The 22,032-nt window shown below is 33.2% G+C and overlaps 2 pseudogenes; both read left to right on the top strand.

The window, feature by feature from the left end:
- Positions 1-240: 240 nt before the first annotated feature.
- Positions 241-5,510, top strand: LOC120198072 (annotated as a pseudogene).
- A 589-nt stretch (positions 5,511-6,099) lies between these two features.
- On the top strand, positions 6,100-21,345 carry LOC120198204 (annotated as a pseudogene).
- Positions 21,346-22,032: the final 687 nt, after the last annotated feature.

Below are 22,032 nucleotides of genomic sequence, written 5' to 3'. Positions count from 1 at the left end.
TATGTTTAATAAAAAATTAACATAATTTAATTTTAAGTTGATATAACTATTGACATATGTAAATCAAAACATTTTAAATGATTTTTTCTTTTTAAAAAAAACTCGAAAATTGCAAAACATGAAGTTATATGCTTGTTTGTATCATGCCATCACATTTCATTAATTTGTGCTAATAACTTCTCCACCTTCCCTCGCCCACATCCTTATTAAAACCATCCACTTTGATTCTGCCTTTATTCCGTCCCTACTCATCCTTCCTCTGTTTTTCCTAAATATAAATACAAGTTCAAATCCAAAAACCTCTTAACCCTGATTCATCGCTTCCTCTTTTTGGTTAATATCCTCTCTGTTTTTCAATCACGATGGTGTCGGCCTCTTTGGAGAGTCCCGTTTCGGGCCATCGGTTCTCATCGGTGGTTCCCGCCAAAGTAACCAGCGGGAACAAGGATTTCGAGCTGACCAACATGGATTTAGCAATGAAACTCCATTATATCAAAGGTGTTATTTCTTCCATCCGAAGCGGCTCGAGGTTTGTCCGTTCTGATTTGAAAGGCCCGATGTTTGAGTGTCTGGAACATTACTCCACCGTCGCCGGGAGGATTCGGAGATCCGAAACTGGCCGGCCGTTCATCAAGTGCAACGACGGCGGCGTCCGAATCGTCGAAGCTCGATGCGATCAGACCGTCGATGAATGGCTTGCAACGGCGAGAGATAATGATCATTCCCTTGATCATATGCTTGCTTATGATCAAGTTCTTGGCCCTGATTTGGGATTCTCGCCTCTGGCTTTCGTCCAGGTATTGGTTTCTGCATTCTATTAAATTACGATTCATGGACACATCTAGCCATCTTTAATTAAATTCGTAACTAACTTTTCTCATAGGAACTCGCGGTTCATGCATTAAGGTTGCTTTTTCCACCAGTTTTTTAAAATTTCTTTCATGGTATGCATCAAGTATAATATTCAATAATTTAAAAATCATAGGCATCAACATGCTTTATGAACAACATCAAAAATATTATTATATAAATAAAAGAATTATTTAAATAAAATTCTGAAATTTTTAATCTGAATTTGAACTAATATTATAATAAAATAACCTCTTCTGAATACTAACATTTTTTTAGTTTATTCACAGCTTATTGCCTTGACGTTAAAATATAAATTATAAATCATGCGAATTAGTTCATGAACAGTTAACCTTGTGGTGAACGTGCATATGTTGGTCTAATTAGGTATGATATATAAGGGGTATGGGAGATTTATTATTTCCACCTAGCTTTTTAGTGTATAATCTAGAACACTGTAGGTGTAGGGTTTAATTCGTTATTTTTGACTCATCGATTTGAGCGGCAATTTATTGAATGGCCTGCCAACTGAGACGTGAAAGTATATAGTTTTATTAAAAGCCAACGACACTGACAATTTGTTCTTTTATAAAAGGTGTCTTTCTCAATTTTATTATTTATCTTTCATCTAAAATTAATTATTAAAACAATACATTAGAGATGAGTACGAGACTGAATTCAATAAGTTCAAATATAATACTAATAAGTTGAACTTTTTTAAAAGTTAGTTTAGGTTAGATTGAGTTTTTTAGAGCATAAATTTAGATTAGGTCAGGTAAAAATATCTAATTAGACTCGATTCGAAAAATAATATAATTATTTCTTAGTATATAGATAATTATAATAATACCTCTATATATATTATTGAATATAACCAATACCTAATTAGGCCAACATATGCACATTAATTCATAGAGTATTACAAAGATAAGAACGATCATCTCAACCTAATTTGTTACATTCACAATGTAAGAATTTGAACCATCGACCTTGCTTAAATTTAGTACTTCATCATACTAGATCAACTGTTGTTAGTATGAAAAGTCTTATTTGATTGATTTTTTTTTCTAACATTGATTTTATTTTATTTTATAATAAAATATGTGTAATTTTAGTTTATTGCTAGGTAACGGTTCATTTAGTTTAGTTAGAATTTGGGACCCAGTCCAAAGAGCTTATGCTAATTAAAGAGTACACCCTCTCTCCAGTCTCCACCCCACCCCTCAACCCCCGGTCCCGTCCTCTTATTTATTTTTGGACCAAATCCATGGTCCATATATCCACCATCAAATAATAATAATAATAATAATGATAAACATATAGTGTAATAATAAATACATGTAAGTAATATAAAAATTGGCTGTGAATTAATTATTGTTTATATTAATAATATAATGTTAAATCTAATAGCTGGGTGAAAAATAATGTTGTTCCGATAGTCATTTCGGTCGTTAATCAAATTAAATTATCATTAATGAAAATTTTAACATTTAAATATAAATATAATCAAATTATTAGTAAAACTAAATTAAGTTAAATTAATTTGGTCGGTTCTCAACGTAACGGACTATCAGGCCTTTATAGTTTTAGGTATTTATATTTTTTTAAAACTTTAGTTTGTTTCCTTTGGCCACTAGTTTATCTAATACATCTTTTAAAATCCGTTTAAGATTGGATTAAAATATTTTTTTAATATTTATTGATAATTTTTTAATTTATTGACAACTTATATATTATATAGATGTACTGTTTGAATTCAAAATTTCTAAGAAGAATAATCTTCCCTTTTATACTAAGGTCACTTGATGGGTATCTAGTCGAACTAATTATAATTAAAATTATTACTTTAATTTGATTAATTTATTTAGATTTAACCTAACTTTACAGACCTTAACAATGTATACATATTTAGACTAATAGTACTTTAGATTCTAAAAGTCCTTTTATTAAATCAACGTATTATTTTAAATGTGTAGTAAAAAGTATTTTATTAATATTAATTTAATACAACTCCGTTTATATTATTATTATCATTATTATTATTAACAAATTGAATTTGAGCACGAATCAAACGATATCAACGGTTAAGGAATTTTTATTATTCCTTAAGATTTCATATTCAAGCACCATGTATATTAGTGGTATGAACGTTCAATGACAATGATTGTGAGTCTTTTAAATGTATTCAAGTATAATTAATTTTTAATTTGAAATTTAAAAACTATAAATAACTTTAATGTTTTATAAAAAATTTGATCAAACTATACTCTTTTATATTGGCGTCTAAATATTTTTGGTTAATCTATGTATCTAACATCTAAACATTACCATTTAGGTGTCTTGATGTAACGACCATTAAAAAAACACTATTAAATGACATGTGTTATTTTATATTTTTTTTCTTCTAAAAATGTTGTTTTTAAAAATATTATTTTAAAAAATAATGCCCCCATCTCATCCCCACATTTTTAGCCCTGCAAATCCCAAATAAGAAATAGCAAAAGTTTTTGGCCAGCCTTTGGTTAGCCCTACGTCAAACAGAGAAAGGTCGATGGGTGGCTAAATGGCCGACCACCACTGTGGTAGGTGTTTCAACGGTCGACTGAATGGATTTGAGTTAGAGATTTCAATATATTATTTGGGATATAAAAATTTTAGTTTAAAGATTTAGAGGATTAAGACGATGGTAAGGATGATGTCTGGTTAGTTAGATGACCGACGATCTAAAATGGCCGGCAATGATAATGGAAGTTGAAATTAAGATTTTTAAAGTCATGAGTTTTTAAATAGTTTTTTTTAAAATTAAAAATATTTTTAAGTTTTTTAAATAAAATTTTCAAAATTACTAGAATGCGACATATGTAATTTATTAGAGTATTTTAACAACTGTTGTGATAGAGATATCTAAAGTAGTAACGTTTTAATGTTAAACACTTGAATTAATTCAAAAAAATTAAAACATTAATTTAAAAATATATAATTTTGGAATTTTTTATATGAATCCAACTTTAAAACGAAAATTCAGAAGGATGAGCCATTATTAATGGTAATGAAGTTTGTAAATTATAACCGTCGCTTTGGGAAATCTGTCCAGAGGGATGTCTTAAATGATGCTAGGGTAAAAACTATAAATGCAGATTCCTTGTCAATTGTCATGGAAAAAAGGTAATAAATTTGCCCCTTCTATTTATTGGTAGTAATAAATTTGCACTCATCCCTTCCCTGTAAGCCCCATTTCATTCATGAATCAGTACAAAAGAAAATTACATATTTTAGCAGTAAATATTTCTAACTTTAGAGAAATATATCAGTATTTAGAAATTAATAAATAATGATACATTAGATAACACAAATCAAGTTATTTAGTGGTTAAAGGGATGATTGTTATTCCTATAAATCCTAGGTTCAAGCATCAGAGACTACAAGGGTGTTTAAAATTTCATTGGCAAATAGTGAAGAATCTTTAGAACATATATTACCTTGTAATCACTTTATATTAATAAAAAACCGATACATTAAATGAAAAGACTCTAAAATAACAATTGGAAAAGGTAAAATACATTTTAGGTCCCTCTAAATCTTGAAATTATGCAAATTGACCCCTCTGAAATAACCTCTTGCTTTATCAGTTCACATGGTTCAATGTGGGGGCATATCGGTAGGACTCAGCTGGGCTCATGTATTAGGGGATGCATTTTCAGCCTCGGATTTCATCAATGTATGGGACAAATATGGCGGAAACAAATTCCATCAGAGGTGAATAATTCTGTTCTGAAATCTGAATTCCCTGCTTCTATTTCTAGGAAACCATTCTCATTGAAAAAAGTTGACCCGGTTGGTGATCGTTGGTTAACCTCCAATGACTCTAAAATGGTAACTCATTCTTTCACATCACTGGAAAACAACTTCAACATTACATTACAACAAGCTCTGTTCATGACTTAAACATAGTCGACAAGATCAAATTTCGAAATCATTTCGGCTATAATATGGCAATCGATGTCTAAAGTTAGAATCAATTCGGGTCCAAAGACCATTACGATTTGTTGAACAATAATCTCGTTCGAGGTTATGAAATGGCGGCACAGCCGGTTAATGGTATGACTTTGAGCACAATCGAAGCTGACTTTTGTGTTTCGAAAGTCGAAATAGCCGAATTAGCAAAGCTGATTGCCGATAACATGGTGTCCGAGAACGGTTTGATCGAAGGTTTCCTATCAGGGGATGAAGAAAAATCGGATTTTATAGTTTACGGAGATAATTTGACATTTGTAAACTTGGAAGGTGCAGATTTTTATGATTAGAACTCAAGGGGCTGAAACCAGTATTTGTGAATTATATGATTAATGGAGTTGGGGATGAAGGAACGTGTCTGATTTTTCCTAGCAATGAAAGAGATGGTGGCAATGGGAAGATCGTGACCATGACCCTGCCCATGGATCAAATTGAAAAGTTGAAGAACATACTTGAAAAGGATTGGAATATTGCCAATTAATTAAGGCAACTTAATTTTAAAAAAATAATATTTAATTTGAAGAAAGAGCTGATTTGTTATTGTAATGCTTGGTTTATCGTTTATTTGTATTGTTAGTTATTGTTTATATATACACACAATAAGATTGATTTCGGGTTTGTAAATGTTATCACTATTAGTATTCTATAAATGATTGTATGTACCAATTAAGTTATGATAACTGTTGATTATTTTTAATGATAAATGTTATGCATATCATGTAATATTATTCTCGTAAAATTATTTGAATCGATATAATTTTTTTGTATTTTAATTATGTCTGTAGACAATGAAAAATAAATAATCAAATAAAAAGAGGAAATAAAGGAGAAAATAAAAGAAGGGTTAAATTTAACATATTGATGTACCAAAATGGATAAAATTAACAATCCGGGTCCAAAAATTACATTATCCCATAAAAGAAATCCGAGGGAAAGACACCTTTTTATTTTGTTCTCTTTTCCCAGGCTTTGTGTCACGAGTCCTGCCATGAATTCGAACATGGAAAATCGAGAGAAACCGGGTTTTTTCCCTTTCTCGTAACGCCTTTTTTCAGTAATAGGGAAAATAAAAAATAAAAAATCCCTCTAAATTCTGGTAAATTATGTCTCTTTGGGACCATATCTCTCACTATTTAAACTGAAGCTTCAGTAGATCCGATCAACCCCAAAGCTTCTTTGCTCTTTCACTAGAATTCTCATTTTGAATTGCCTTTACTTTTGCCGTATTTCGTTTGTTTTTGGGGTTGAAAGATGAGTTCGAGCTCGGATTTAGTGAGTTTTGTTGAGACTATTGGGAGTATCGTTAGGCGGTTCGGTAACGGATTCCATGATAATGATGGCAACGACGTCGATGGCGGTGGTTCTGGGGCTCTTGATTTTTCTCTGGAAAATATCAGCCACTGAACGAAGCCGTGACGTTAAGCCTCTGGTTGCTCCTAACTCTGTTTCACTCGAGTCTGATGAAGATGATGATGAAGCCAGCGTCGCCGCCGGTAAAACGAAAGTCACCGTTTTCTACGGCACCCAGACGGGAACCGCTGAGGGATTCGCTAAGGTAAAAAAAGAAGAAACTTTGATGTTTTGGTTTTGATTGGTTAGTATGATGATTTGATTATTATCTTGAAAATGTGTGACTTGAATGTTACTCTAGTTGACATAAATGAAACATTTTTTACTGATGGAATTTGGAAGAAAATTGATGTTAAAATTACTAATAAGCTTGTTTTGTCAGTCAATGGAAAGTTGTGTTGCTGGTGAAATAATTACATGATACAGATCAAGATTAAGAAGTTGCAAGGAGATGGAGGGAACGTTCTTTTTTTTATGTCACACTACATGAAAATTTAGGGTATCAGACTATTTGAAGTTCACTGTACTTTTCAACAGTTTTCGAATATTCGAATAATTTAGCTATAAATTTAGTTGTAATAAATTGTTTATTCGTTGGAGATTTAGTTGCATTGTTGGATTCGATTTGCTTTTATGTCCGAACCTTTCATCATTCCAAGGTCAAAGATATCCGGACATAAATATAGATTGAAACGTGGCGACAATCCTTCTCGTTAGCAAATCTTTTGCTATTAACCGTTTTGTCGTCAACAGAGGATAATTTAGCTATATGGGGAGCTTTTTTGCCGTTACACTTGAACGAAATCAATGTGTGCTTGTGTAGACACCTATTTTTTTATTGGGATTAAAATATATATTATATTTATTATATACTATATTATTATTATTATTATTATTATTATTTTACAATATTTGCAGGCCCAATTATAAATACCAGGAGGCCCAACACCAGTGACCCAACAAGTAAACCCAAGCATCTCAAATGACAACCCAGCAACTTTAGGGGTTTTGAAACCCTAATCCCTAAACCAAAACCACCACCAGCTTCCCCAACCACACCATATACTTCACCGAGCTAACAGCTGTCGCACACCAGCTCATCTCGAGCCAACAACCATCGCACGCCACCAGTTGTAAGCCGAAGCCATCGTAGAGATATCAAGCCGAGATATCCCAAGCTGTCACCATCGATAAACCTGCACAAATCTACCAAGTCAACGACAACCCATGTCAAAACAACACCTAATCCCAACTAAACACATCAAAATCTCACCAAACGCATAGAAAATAAGCATGCAATGACAAGAGGATTTGGTATTGAGAAGAGAAATAAAAAGGAGGAAAAAATACGAACAGAGGAGGGGGAGAGAAAAAAAAACACACATCAGGGAGGAAAAAAAAAAAAAGAGCATTCGAATCAAAAAGAAAAACCGGAGGAAAAACTCACCAAATATCAGAGCTTGTCGAAAGGAACTCAAAAGTCATCGGGTTTCAAAGGTTTTCGAAAGGTAAACTAGTAGATCTATGATATTTGGGTTATTTGTAGGTTAAAAAAAGGTGTTTTTCGGGTAGAGGGTCAAATAAGGAAGCTTTTGGGGACCATTTGGTCCGTGCGCCGCCTTGTGCCATCACGCTGGCAACCGTGAATCGCCGTATAGTCCACTGGCGGCGGCGACCGATGAAGCTTTTTAAAGAGAGAGTTCAGAGCATTTTATGTGCTCTCTCTCTCTTCTCTCGATTCAAAAGAGAGAAATGAGAAAATATGGCTCTTTTTGCCTTTAAAATACCTATATATCTTTTGAGCAAAACGACATCGTTTCAGTAAAGGGCCTTCAACGTATTTTCTTGGATGAGGTAATAGCTATTTGAGTCCCTCTGATTTTGTAATTTTATAAATTTGCAGTTAAATGAAATTATAATTATTTTATTTCGAACTTTAATGTTTTATTATTTATATTTTTATCCTATTTTCATTTATTTTACTATTATTATTAATATTAGATTTAGATCACAATATTTAAAATATTTCATTTTAACCATTGATTTAAATGTTGTGTATTTCTTTTGATGCTATATTTGGTCATGTTATTTGCAAGTTTTTTATTTTAATCACTAATTTATTTCTATGAGTGGTAAATGATTAATTGATTGTTTTAAATTTAGTTTTTATTAAACGATTGTTTATTATTTTCTTTCCTCCCTTAATTGATGTAATATGCATAAAATTAGGTTGTCAATATATTATATCCTTAACTTCAGCTTATTTTCCTATTCTCTCTTTATTTTTGTATTCCATGTAAGAAATGTTTAATTTTTTATCATTAATTTAATGTTTTTTTATTTGGTTTTGTTTTGATTTTGTCCCGATTTAATTGTTAAGTTTTATTTGTATATTAACTATTTTCTATATTTATTAAATGCCTTTTATATAATTTTTTATTTGACTTTTTATATACATTTTAAGTTCCTTGTATTATGCCTAAATTTATGATATATTAGTATGTGTATACAACTTATATACGTAAATATATAAAATATGTATATATGTAAATATTATGAAAATATATAAGTTATGTTTTTATTCCTATATTATGGTTTTAAGTGTATATATGTCATAAATATATATTTGAGCCTTTACATTTTTGTGTGTGTTATACATATATATTTAATATATATTTGACTTTACTGTTTATATATATATATATATATATATATATATATATTTTACCCTTGTATATTTATATATATAATAACACTTATTTTATTTTTTGACTTTATTTATTTCATTTCATTTTATAAGATGTTAAATTTATATTCGAATTGCGTTTTTAATCTATGAGGAAGGAATATTCTTTATGGATAAGAAATAGTCGAAATAGTTTTTCCATTAGAGAATTGATAATCTCGAAATTTCTTTTTAAGTTAAAGAATTTTCCTTAATATTTAATTCAAAGCAAATTAATTAATATTTAATAAATCGATCATATTTTAACTTGATATTTGATTTAGGATTTCCACTATTATGATAACGTGTAAGCGACACAGTACCAATTTTGGGCGCTGTGGGGGTGCTAATCCTTCCTCACGCGTAACCGACTCCCGAACTCATTTTAATCGAATCTTTGGTAAACGAAGACCAGCTTTTTTTCTTAAAAATGATTTTTTCTTAAAATTATTTTTAAAAATATATTTTTAGGTATTCGACCTACCTAACCCAAAGGTTGATGGCGACTCTATCCAATAATCCAAATTAATTCAAAATCAACCATTTTTCAAAATTAAAGTCGTAACTGTTTTTAAAACAATTAAACGATTGTCCCCGCCGAAAAACAGTTACGACAGCTTGGCGACTATGCTGGGGAGATTTTCTAGAGAGTCAGTCTGTAAGTCGCTTACACATTGTCGTTTGGTAGAAATTATGAGTTCGAGTCTTTAGTTAACTTATGATTCTTTTATTGAAGTTTTTAATTGCTTCATTTTATTATTGTCTTACTAACATTTTTATCTTGGTTTTCAGATTTGTCCAAAGTTTTGTCGAATGTGTCATTTTCCTTTTGAGTCAAAGGGTTGAATGTTCCTCCTCACACGTCACGAGCATTTGCATAACATAAGCTCTATACCCGAGCTCCGAACCTTTCTAAGTGGGGGCGAAAGCGACGCCTTCGTGAGAATTTATTCTCCGTGCAGGCCTAGCAAGTAACCTTCGGGATTCATATACCTTATGTTTTCGTGAGAATTTATTCTCCGCATAGACATAAGGGAATGTATCCTCTCGAATTGAACTCGATCCGTTTAAGCCTATAATGGGCGAGGATTGAGGGTTTGGCAGCTCAAGGGGGCACTAACATCAAGGACAATTCGAGTACCTTTTTCTGTTAGAAACGGAACCACACATATAGTGAACCGTAGAACGATCACCTTAGGTATATATATATATCGAACCTATGTCTGTCAGTAGGTACCCAAAATAGGTGTACACAAAGGAGGAGCGTTTCTGAACCTTTTCTTTTTGCTTTAAATATTGTTTAATAACAGCATGTGAACTAGATACCATGCAGTTAGGATCATTTCATTGAAAATAATTATTTTGGGTAGAAAACATGTTTGGGTAGGATCACTATCTAATAAAAGCATGATCGGGTAGATATCATGATTGGGTAGGTGTTATATTTAAATAGTATTTTTTAATTTTATTGATTATTTTGCCCATACTTTTTTTTTGCGTATGCAATTTTTTTGTCCTTTGTATTACATCACTTTTGCATCTGTATTTGCATCTTCGCATTTGCATAATCATCATGAATAAAAGAAAGGTGTTGATTAAACCAAGTAATCATCAGATTAGAAGAGCGATCATTGAAATGGAAAGAATTTTCATAACAAGGAAGAATCTAATCCAACGGTTCGAGCTTAATCTAAAGAAACACAAAGGGCAAAAAGATAATTTTTTGGGGATTTCATATCACAAATGATCACAAATGTCAATGTCAATGTCAAGCAAGAATGATCTACAAGAGCTGATAGAGATATGGGATATTTAGAGAGTAGTTACCAAAGAAAAAGTTCACAAGAAATATGGTGACATGGTCTATCTCCTCTGCGTAAAGATAGATGAGTCGTTACCTAAAGCTCTGGTCTGATGCCGAAATTCCACATAAAAATGCTTCACTTTCAAAAGACAATATTTGACACAAACAATAGAAGAGTAATGCTTTGTTTAACTTTGAAAGCCTTCAGGTGGATAAAATTCATTACAGACTTTCGAAAGTCCAATACTTCAAAAGAAAGCTTGTGAAGATTACTGATAGTAAAACACATCCAACAAATGAGAGAAGGATTAGACACATTTGCTATGGCTATACATGATATAGTGATATTCTCAAAGACTTTGCTACACATTGAGGCTGTTGTTGTAGATCTTTTGGACAGATTGGAGAAAGGTATAAGTCCTGCACTGGTTATTTTGGCAGAGACTTTTTGATCCCTAAATGATTGCCATAGATTAGAGGGAAGGTGATTCAGAAGTTGCACTTAACTACTCACCATATGGATTCATAATCATTTCTGGAAAGAGGAGAAAGTTATTGGGATCATGACTGAGATCATGAAGCTAAATTAAAAGGCCAAACTTCATTCATAGATTGATCTTTCTTGTAAAGATGAAAGTTTTTTTGGAAGAATGAAACTCTTTCTAAGAATGATTACTTTTGGAAATCGATACCTCGTGCATTTGCATTCTTATTTTTGCATTGGCTTATTTATTTTGATATTGTTGCTTTTTGTTATTTTGTTATCCTATTTGTACTACCTTGTTTTTTATGTGGTTTTTTTCTTTGTTTGCATTGCATGATCATGACATAATCAAAAGGTGTCGATTTATGAGTGGCCAGCATAGTAGAAGGCTTTCATGATGGACAAGGGGTTTCGTGATCAAGCAGGCTATAATACAGCTAAGAAGTGGCATCCTAAGAAAGCGTCGAGAATAATGGAGAGATTTGCGCCCAAAGATCGCATGGCTGAGGAAGAACGAAAGGAAATAAGAGAGATAAAAGAGGAGATGTCCAGGATGATGGATAGGATAAATGTTTTGTCCAAAGGAAGTGTGACTTCTATATCAGAAAAGAATGAGCTCGATGAAAGCAACCTTGAGGTGTCAAATACACAAGGGACTACTTTAGAACTTGTTGATTCTAGCCAGTATGAGAAGCCACACACAGTCACTATTCGTATCAACAAGTTTTCTGGAAACACCAAGGAAATGGTGACAACTGTAGAAGTCCATAAGGATAAAAAGAAACCATGCAATCAAAACTCGTGGGCATTTGAGAGTATACTTACATCGTCAGGAATAAAACTGAAGACTCCAGTTCCATCCAAGCCTAGAGGTGGCTCTCATTTTGATTCTATCCCTATATCATATAAGGAGTTGTATGATAAGCTTTTAGAAGCCCGAGAGGTGTCCTCGCTGTATGTGAAGCCTTTACAAACTCCATATCCGGAGTGGTACGATGCCAATGCCAACTGTGAATATCACGCAGGAGCTCAAGGACATTATATCGAGACTTGTGTTGCCTTCAAGCGTCGAATTAATTGCTTACTAGAGCATGGAGTATTGGAATTTGAGAATGAGGGTCAACCAGGTTCAATAGTCAAACATCTGGTCGAGGCAAAACTGAATGAGTTCAAGGACAAAAGTATCAGTAAGGGTATCCAAAATGAGGAGCGTCTATTGAAATATGAAGCTCAAATACTTCAATTGCAAAATGAAAAGACATTCTAAACAGAGAGAAGCCATGCAAGATGGTTTTCAAAGAATCAATCAAAGTGTTGGGTTAGACAATACTCCAGAAGAGTGGGCAAAAGAAGCCTCTAAATTGAAGAGTGGTATTGAACAATGGAAAAGAAATTGTAAAATGCATGAAGAACGAGCTAAAAGGTGCTATCATGATCTGTAAATTGCAGAAAATGAACGTAAAACAGCCTTACAAGAGTTAGGGATATGGAAAACAAAGAACGAAATGTTGAGAATAACCCTTACTGACGCCAGAAGCCTCGTTTCAAAACCACAATCGTAAGAAAGATATTGAACTTGAAACAAGTAGAGCCAACAATAAAACAATGATAGAGTTGGTACATGATTATATAAATCTTGCACGAGAATTTCATAGCCGCATCGAGTCTCTTACTAGAGAGAATGATCAATATTGCTTACAACTTCAAAGGTTGAAATATAAAGTGGAGAAAAAAGACAATGCTATGAATGAGGCGGTTACTCAAGCAAGCAAAGTGGCTCATAAGTTGGTCGAGTTAGCTGTCTTTGCAAGAGATTTAAAGCAGATTGATGGCTCATCACCGGATCATACTTGGAAGATAACCTGGCTTCTGAAGGAGATAGAAAAGCTAGGAGTGAAAGCTTTCCATTATCTGTAAAGTTTGTTTGATGTACAGAGACCTTTGTGTTCAATGAAAGTTATATTTTAAGATGGTCACTCTGGAATGACACCTTTTGCATTTGCATTTGGCATCTGTATTTACATTCTGCATAACATTCATTTAAGCATTTTTACATGCATATTTCATTAAAAAACATAGAGTTAATTCATAGAGGATTCTATAAAGTGGTCATACCACGTGACACTACATAAAATCAAGAAGCTGAAATTAGTACAATTGGAGCTTGTTTAGCTGATTGTAGGACCGAGCCTTCCAGAATGATCTGAGAAAAGAGTCCCCATATCCCGAGGGATACGATGTTGATATTGTGCACAGTTACCACATAGGAAGTTCATGACATTTGTCTAAGAATTGTGAGGCACTGAAGCGCAAGATCCAAAACCTGATTGATTCAGGGCATGGATAATCGGAAAATGATGGGGGCATGCATTACCATTACGTTGAGAGCATTGTTTTGTTTGAAATCATTTTTGTTCTATCTTTTATACTTGCTTAATCTTTTAAGTGACTGAACTTATGCTACATTCTAAGGTTGAATAATTGAGCAAATTTTAATCTTAGTTCTTTGAATATCGAATGAATTCATGATTCTTTTAATTCTTCAAGAATTATAGATTTTGAAATATGACAGATCAAACATTTCTTATCCTGTCCAAAATAATCCCTCGATTTTTACCCAGAATAATTCATGGAGATAAAGAGTTATATCGATACCTTTGAGTTAAAAAGTCACACCATCATCTTTTTAGATGCAAAACAACATTTCTACCAATAAACCTGCAAACATGAGTTCAAGATTCACTTGAGCATGAACCTTTCTACCAGAAGACAAATTAGGGCATTTCGTATCAATTTTCTGAAGTTGAGCCTAAACAATTACATGTTGGTCTATCCCCCTGGGGATATCTCTTCTACGAGGAATTTTGTGTATGAGATGATGAACGGCTTTGTTTCATGTATCCATATATGTATGCATATATATATATATATATATCCTTTGTTGTCCCCTTTTGAGCCTATAACATTTTTTTTCTGACTCAACCCTAACTAAGGATCACCCCCCACACTGGGGGGCAAGGCGGAGATATGCTCACATGAGTGTAGACATCAATCCAGAGGAGATACCAAAAGGTGAATCGAATGTCAAGTACGAAGATCCAATCAGAGCAAAAAGAGGAAAAAATAAAAAAATAAAAAAAATTAAAGCAAGGATAATAAAGAAAGAAAAAAATAAAGAAAAAGGATGAGAATCAAACTCAAATGGCGCATCAAACTTCAAACTATGAGATTGATCAAGCACAATCATTCCAGAAGAGCATGGAGTATCCAGAAAACATCAAGAGAGGGACACATACAAACAGATTCAAATTGAGCAAGACATGATTGAAGCAATCGGAATGAATTGATCCTTGGTTCAATACCCTAAAACACTTATTTGGGCCTACTTATCCTTTTCTTTCATAACCATAAACCATGGCCTACATTACGTACTTTAAAAGTCCCTTCTAATCATACATGGATTTCTAGACAGAAGAGGTTTTGAGTTGAAAACCTGAAAATACGGCTCGAATGTAAAAATTATGTAGCTGAGGCGATCACACAAATTCCTTGAAGGCATTTCACAATGCGTGACCATGAGAGCTTGGGAGCCGGCGAACACTTCCAGTAGATGAGCATACAAGCTACCCCATCAAATCAGTGAACATCAAAGAAATAAGAAGGCCAAACCATTGACAACAACAATAACCTGAATTTCATTTTACCCATTCCTTACCTAACCCATTTCCTAGAGATAGCTTTGATTTTGACACTTTTCAAAAAGTTATAATTTATGAAGGATTAACAGTGTAATTAATTCTTTGATATCCAATGAATTCTAGTTTCATGATTTGTCTCAATATGAAACCTAGAAAGGGACATATTTTCTCAAAATCTTTGGTTAAACATTTTTCAAAATTTTTTGATATTTCAAACTTTTGAAATAAAAGAAGAGAAAAAACACTTTTCAAATAGACAATCTCTCTAGAGTGGATCTTGGTATTTGACATGTGACTCTCAGACAAAGCTCATACTTAGAATCAGTGCTGAAGCAATAGAGGGCATCTTGAAGATTCAACATCAAAGGTTTGGGGGATCTTTGGAGATTCAACACAAATGTTGGGGCATCTTTGGAGATTCAACATCAAAATATTGGGGCATCTTTGGTGATTCAATATCGAATATTGGGGCATTCAATATCCTGATGCAAACGATCAGATATTCTGAAGGCATTTCCTCCACCAGCAAGAACAAGCAAATTATCAGTATCCTTTAATGTTGTTTCTCTTAAAAAAATTGTCTCACTGAGATAATTCCTCAAAACAATTTTGTCTCACTTGAGACAATTTCTCAAACAAATTCCGTCTCGCTTGAGACAATTTTCTCTGAGATACAAATTTCGAGTATGTTTCACTTAAAACAATTTTATAATCTTTGAGTCAGTTTCTTTTGAAAACACCCATCTGTAAGATCGTTCTTTTGAAACGAATTTTGTCTCTTGAGACAATTTCTTTTAAATTTTTTTGAGTATGTTTCATTTGAAACAAGTCGTCTCACTTGAGACTGTTTACTTGAAAGAAGACATTTCATTTGACTAAAGATTTTTCTCAAAACAAGATTTGTCTCTGGAGACATGTTTAATTTAAAACAAGACATTATTTCATCAAGATAGTTTCCTCGAAACAGAAAAATTTGTAGACAGTTTCCCTTGAAACAATATTGTCTCCCTGAGACGGTTTCCCTTGAAATAAATTTTGTCTCCCTTGAGACAATTTCCCTTGAAACAAATTTTGTCTCCCTTGAGACAGTTTCTCTCGAAACAAGTTTTGTCTCCCTTGAAACACATTTTGTCTCCCTTGAGACAGTTTCCATTGAAACAAATTTTGTCTCTCTTGAGACGGTTCCCTTGAAACACATTTTGTCTCCCTTGAGACAATTCACTTGAAATAAAAGATTTATCTCGCTTGAGATAGTTTCGCTCGAAACACAATATTTTTAGAAACTAAGCCTGATTTTCAGGGGTTTCTTGAAGAAAAGCTTGAGAAACCATTGTGATATGTAGAGGTTCCTTGATTACAAATTTGATGACAAGCTTGAAGGACCATCGTGATATGTAGGGGTTCTTTGAGGAAAAGCTTGAGAAACCATCGCGATATGTAGGGGTTTCTTGATGAAAAGCTTGAGGGACTGTCGTGATATGTAGGGGTTCCTTGACGACAAATTTAATGACAAGCTTGAAGGACCATCGTGATATGTAGGGGTTCTTTGAGGACAAGCTTGAGAAACCATCATGATATGTAGGGGTTTCTTGATAAAAAGCTTGAGGGACCATCGTGATATGTAGGGGTTCCTTGATGACAAGCTTGAGAAACCATCGTGATATGTAGGGGTTTCTTGATGAAAAGTTTGAGGGATCATCGTGATATGTAGGGGTTCCTTGAAGACAAATTTGATGAGCACTTGAGGGATCAACGTGATATGTAGGGGTTCCTTGGTGACAATTTAAGAAATTGAGCTTGATTTTCAAGAGTTTCTTGATTTTTAAGTCCTTCGGGCCATCCATAAGACCTTCAGTGCAGGATGTTTTCAAATGAGATTTAAGAAACTGAGCCTTCGGGGGTTTCTTGATTTTTTAAGTCCTTCGGGCCATCCGTAAGACCTTCAGTGCAGGATGTTTTCAAATGAGATTTAAGAAACTAAGCCTTCAGGGGTTTCTTGATTTTTTAAGTCCTTCAGGTAACCATAAGACCTTCGGGCAAAATGCTTTCAACATTTTCATTGCTTGATTCACGACATTTCGAATCAGAGACGAACCTAAAAAAAGAATGGACAAAAAACTGGTTGTCTTTTTCATCTTTGCCCTATTCTTGTTAATACAAGAATGTGCAAATAGAGGCAGCTGTAGACACCCATTTTTTTATTGGGATTAAAATATATATTATATTTATTATTATATACTATAGTATGATTATTATTATTATTATTATTATTTTACAATATTTGCAGGCCCAATTAAAAATACCAGGATCCCAAATGACAACCCATCAACTTTAGGGTTTTTAAAACCCTAATCCCTAAACCAAAGCCACCGCCAGCTTCCCCAACCACGCCATATACTTCACCGAGCCAACAGCTGCACAACAGCTCTCGAGCCAACAACCATTGCACGCCACCAGTTGTAAGCCGAAGCCATCGTAGAGATATCAAGCCGAGATATCCCAAGCTGTCATCGATAAACCTGCACAATCTACCAAGTCAACGACAACCATGTCAAAAACACACCTAATCCCAACTAAACACATCAAAAATCTCACCAAACACATAGAAAATAAGCATGCAATGACAAGAGGATTTGGTATTGAGAAGAGAAATAAAAAGGAGGAAAAATACGAACAGAGGAGGGGGAGAGAAAAAAAAACACACATCAGGGAGGAAAAAAGAAAAAAGAGCATTCGAATCAAAAAGAAAAACCGGAGGAAAAACTCACCAAATATCAGAGCTTGTCGGAAGGAACTCAAAAGTCATCGGGTTTCAAAGGTTTTCGAAAGGTAAACTCGTAGATCTACGATATTTGGGTTATTTGTAGGTTAAAGAAGGTGTTTTTCGGGTAGAGGGTTAAATAAGGAAGCTTTTGGGGACCATTTGGTCCGTGCGTCGCCTTGTGCCGCCGCACTGGCAACCGTGAACCGCCGTATAGTCCACCGACGGCGGCGACCGATGAAGCTTTTTAAAGAGAGAGTTCAGAGCATTTATGTGCTCTCTCTCTCTTCTCTCGATTCAAAGAGAGAAATGAGAAAATATGGCTCTTTTTGCCTTTAAATACCTATATCTATTGAGCAAAACGACGTCGTTTCAGTAAAGGGCCTTCAGCGTTTTCTTGGATGAGGTAATAGCTATTTGAGTCCCTCTAATTTTGTAATTTTATAAATTTGAGTTAAATGAAATTATAATTATTTATTTCGAACTTTAATGTTTTATTATTTATTATTTTATCCTATTTCATTTATTTTACTATTATTATTAATATTAGATTTAGATCACAATATTTATAAATATTTCATTTTAACCATTGATTTTAAATGTTGTGTATTTTTTGATGCTATAATTGGTCATGTTATTTGCAAGTTTTTTTATTTTAATCACTAATTTATTCCATGAGTGGTAAATGATTAATTGATTGTTTTAAATTTATTTTTATTAAACGATTGTTTATTATTTTCTTCCTCCCTTAATTGATGTAATATGCATAAAATTAGGTTGTCAATAATTTATATCATAACTTCAGCTTTTCCTATTCTCTCTTTATTTTTGTATTCCATGTAAGAAATGTTTAATTTTTTATCATTAATTTAATGTTTGTTTATTGATTTGTCCCGATTTAATTGTTAAGTTTTATTGTAGATTAACTATTTCTATATTTATTAAATGCCTTTTATAAATTTTTATTTGACTTTTTATACATTTTAAGTAAGTTCCTTGTATTATGCCTAAATTTCATGATATTAGTATGTGTATACAACTTATATATACGTAAATATATAAAATATGTGTATATATGTAAATATTATGAAAATATATAAGTTATGTTTTTATTCCTATATTTATGGTTTTAAGTGTATATATATGTCATAAATATATATTTGAGCCTTTACATATTTTTGTGTGTGTTATACATATATATATTTAATATATATTTGACTTTACTGTTTTTATATATATATATATATATATATATATATATATATATTAATTTACCCTTGTATATTTATATATATTAATAACACTTATTTTATTTTGTTTGACTTTATTTATTTCATTTCATTTTATAAGATGTTAAATTTATATTCGAATTGCGTTTTTAATCTATGAGGAATATTCTTTATGGATAAGAAATAGTCGAAATAGTTTTTCTATTAGAGAATTGATAATCTCGAAATTTCTTTTTAAGTTAAAGAATTTTCCCTAATATTTAATTCAAAGCAAATTAATTAATATTTAATAAATCGATCATATTTTAACTTGATATTGATTTAGGATTTCCACTATTATGATAACGTGTAAGCGACACAGTACCAATTTTGGGCGCTGTGGGGGTGCTAATCCTTCCTCACGCGTAACCGACTCCCGAACTCATTTTAATCGAATCTTTGGTAAACGAAGACCAGTTTTTTGTCTTAAAAATGATTTTTTCTTAAAATTATTTTTAAAAAGATATTTTTAGGTATTCGACCTACCTAACCCAAATGTTGATGGCGACTCTATCCGATAATCCAAATTAATTCAAAATCAACCATTTTTCAAAATTAAAGTCGTAACTGTTTTTAAAACAATTAAACGATTGTCCCCGCCGGAAACGGTTTACAGCTTGGAATGTGGTGCTGCATAATCGGAAAAGATATCTGTTTTTATTTAACGGTTCACGTGTTGATGTGAGGATTTCCTGTTGCAGGCTTTAGGAGAAGAGATCAAGGCAAGGTATGAGAAGGCAGCAGTCAAGGTTGTTGACCTGGTATGTACACAGAATTGCTTGTTACCTTGTTTTCTTACTTCAGAATTACTTGGTTGTGTATCTGTTTCAACGTTATATAAAGTATGGGTTTTTAATATAATTGAGCCTGACATTGTAGTTACGGGGACAGGGAGCCAACCGACAACTCTGCTAGATTTTACAAATGGCTTACTGTGGTTGGTGCCTTGAAAGAACAGTCAAATTTAGACTTTGTTTATGCCATCATTCATCTTTTTTGTTGATTAATACTCACTATTGGATTGTTTTTATTCAAATTTAGGGGAATGGAAGGGAGCCCTAGCTTCAACAACTCACATATGGTGTTTTTGGTCTTGGTAAGCGTCAATATGAACATTTTAATAAGGTAACATTGGCACAGATACTCGGGACTCGCCCACATAATCACTTTCTCCGTTGCAATTGTGGTATCTGATTATATGGTTTCTTTTTTTTTTCCCAAATAGATAGCAAAGGTTCTTGATGAGAAACTTTCTGAAGAAGGTATTCTTTTTACATTACTTATTTTGAGATTCCACCCTTCTGATCTTGATGAGATTCTACTAAGTGTATGACTTTTTCTTGTGTGAAATAGGTGCCAAAAGTCTTATCGAAGTTGGTCTTGTGTGCAATTTTCAGAATGCTGTTCCTCTGTAGAGAAACAATGATTATAGCTGGGCTCCCATTTTTATCAGGCAATCCAATTTTAAGCTACCAGCAGACCCTTCAATTCCAGTTATCATGGTTGGACCTGGGACTGGATTTGCACCTTTCCGAGGTTTTCTACGGGTTGATTATTCCGTTTACATTTTCTTTTATGTCGAAAGAAAAATGAAATATGAAGAAAATAACTTGAGCTAACTCTTATTTACAGGAAAGAGTGGTCCTTAAAAAGGATGGTGCAGAACTTGGTCCGGCTCTACTCTTTTTTGGATGTAGGAATCGTCGAATGGTTCGGATTTGATTCTGATAATAATGATCTTCTAGCAGCATTATTCGCATGTCTCATTGTAATATTCAACTGATGTTGATATTCATTTGGAGAATTTTATTTATTTACTTTTCCTGCAACTTTTTAAGATTTCATTTACGAGGATGAGCTCAACAACTTTATAGAACAAGGTGCTCTATCTGAGCTGAGCGTAACATTCACAGAGAAGGTGCACAACAAGAGTACGTTCAGCATAAGATGATGGAGAAAGTAAGTAGTAGTAATAGGAAACAACAGATATTGCAGTTAAAATGGAGCATTATAAGTTACATCTGTTGTTTCTGGAGTACATGCAGCCTATATATGGAGCCTAATTTCTAAGGGAGGATGTCTTTATGTGTGCGGCGATGCCAAGGGTATGGCGAAAGATGTTCATCGCACCTTGCACACCATTGTTCAGGAGCAGGTATTGTTCATCATCAGTTTTTTTTTCGTTCTCCGTTCGGATATACTTAGTTTAAAGTTTTTCTGGTACGCTTGTAATGATAATGATTTGAGTTTCACCGTCACCAATTCTTGATTAGTAGGAACATTAATCTTGAAACTTGTCTATGAATTTCAGGCGAACGTGGATTCGTCAAAGGCGGAGTCTATGGTGAAGAAATTCCAGGTGGAAGGACGTTACCTTAGAGACGTCTGGTGATGATGACCCTATGCGGTTCTCCGAAGCATCCATGCCAAATATGGGGGTGGGTTAAGTTTATATTTTCTAGCGCTAGCGTCTTTAACTGCTTCATCTCTACCTGTCCGGAGTAAAAGCAGCTGGAAGGATAGTATGGTGGTCGAAACAAAACCCGGTTTTATCCGGTGGTGGATGTTAATCTACCTTTTCTTCTCTTCTTTAATCTCAAATAATACTAGGAATAGAAGCAAAGTTTGTGCTTAGACTTTCCCCTTCATCTAGAATTGGGATGGTCATGGATTCATGGTGCTTTCCGTTTGTAGGTTATTTGGGATGGTCATGGATTCATGGCGCTTTCCGTTTGTACGTTATTTGGGATGGTCATGGTCATGGTGTTTCGTAGTGAAAATAAATAAAAGACCAAATAAACAGTTGGAATTATAAAGGTTGGTGTCTTAATCTTTTTTACATGGATACTTTCCTTCCATTGTCTCTTCTTTTAGGGGAAGAAAATGAATAATTGGTTTGGCATAGTGAATAAAAAAGGGGAAACAAATGAGAAATTTTTTACCAAATTATGAACTTTCTTTTTAAAATTTTTAGATTGCATTGATGATTGATCATCAGTTGTTATGGTTATGAGAAATATATAACTGACGACGATTTTCCTTAATACATGCATGCGGGCAGGATACTAGACCGAACAAG

Source organism: Hibiscus syriacus, unplaced genomic scaffold, assembly GCF_006381635.1.
Source record: "Hibiscus syriacus cultivar Baekdansim isolate YM2019G1 unplaced genomic scaffold, ASM638163v2 tig00117056_pilon, whole genome shotgun sequence".
In the NCBI taxonomy this organism is placed as follows: domain Eukaryota; kingdom Viridiplantae; phylum Streptophyta; class Magnoliopsida; order Malvales; family Malvaceae; genus Hibiscus; species Hibiscus syriacus.
The sequence above is the reverse complement of the archived record's forward strand: the minus strand, read 5'-3'. Positions and strand labels throughout refer to the sequence as shown.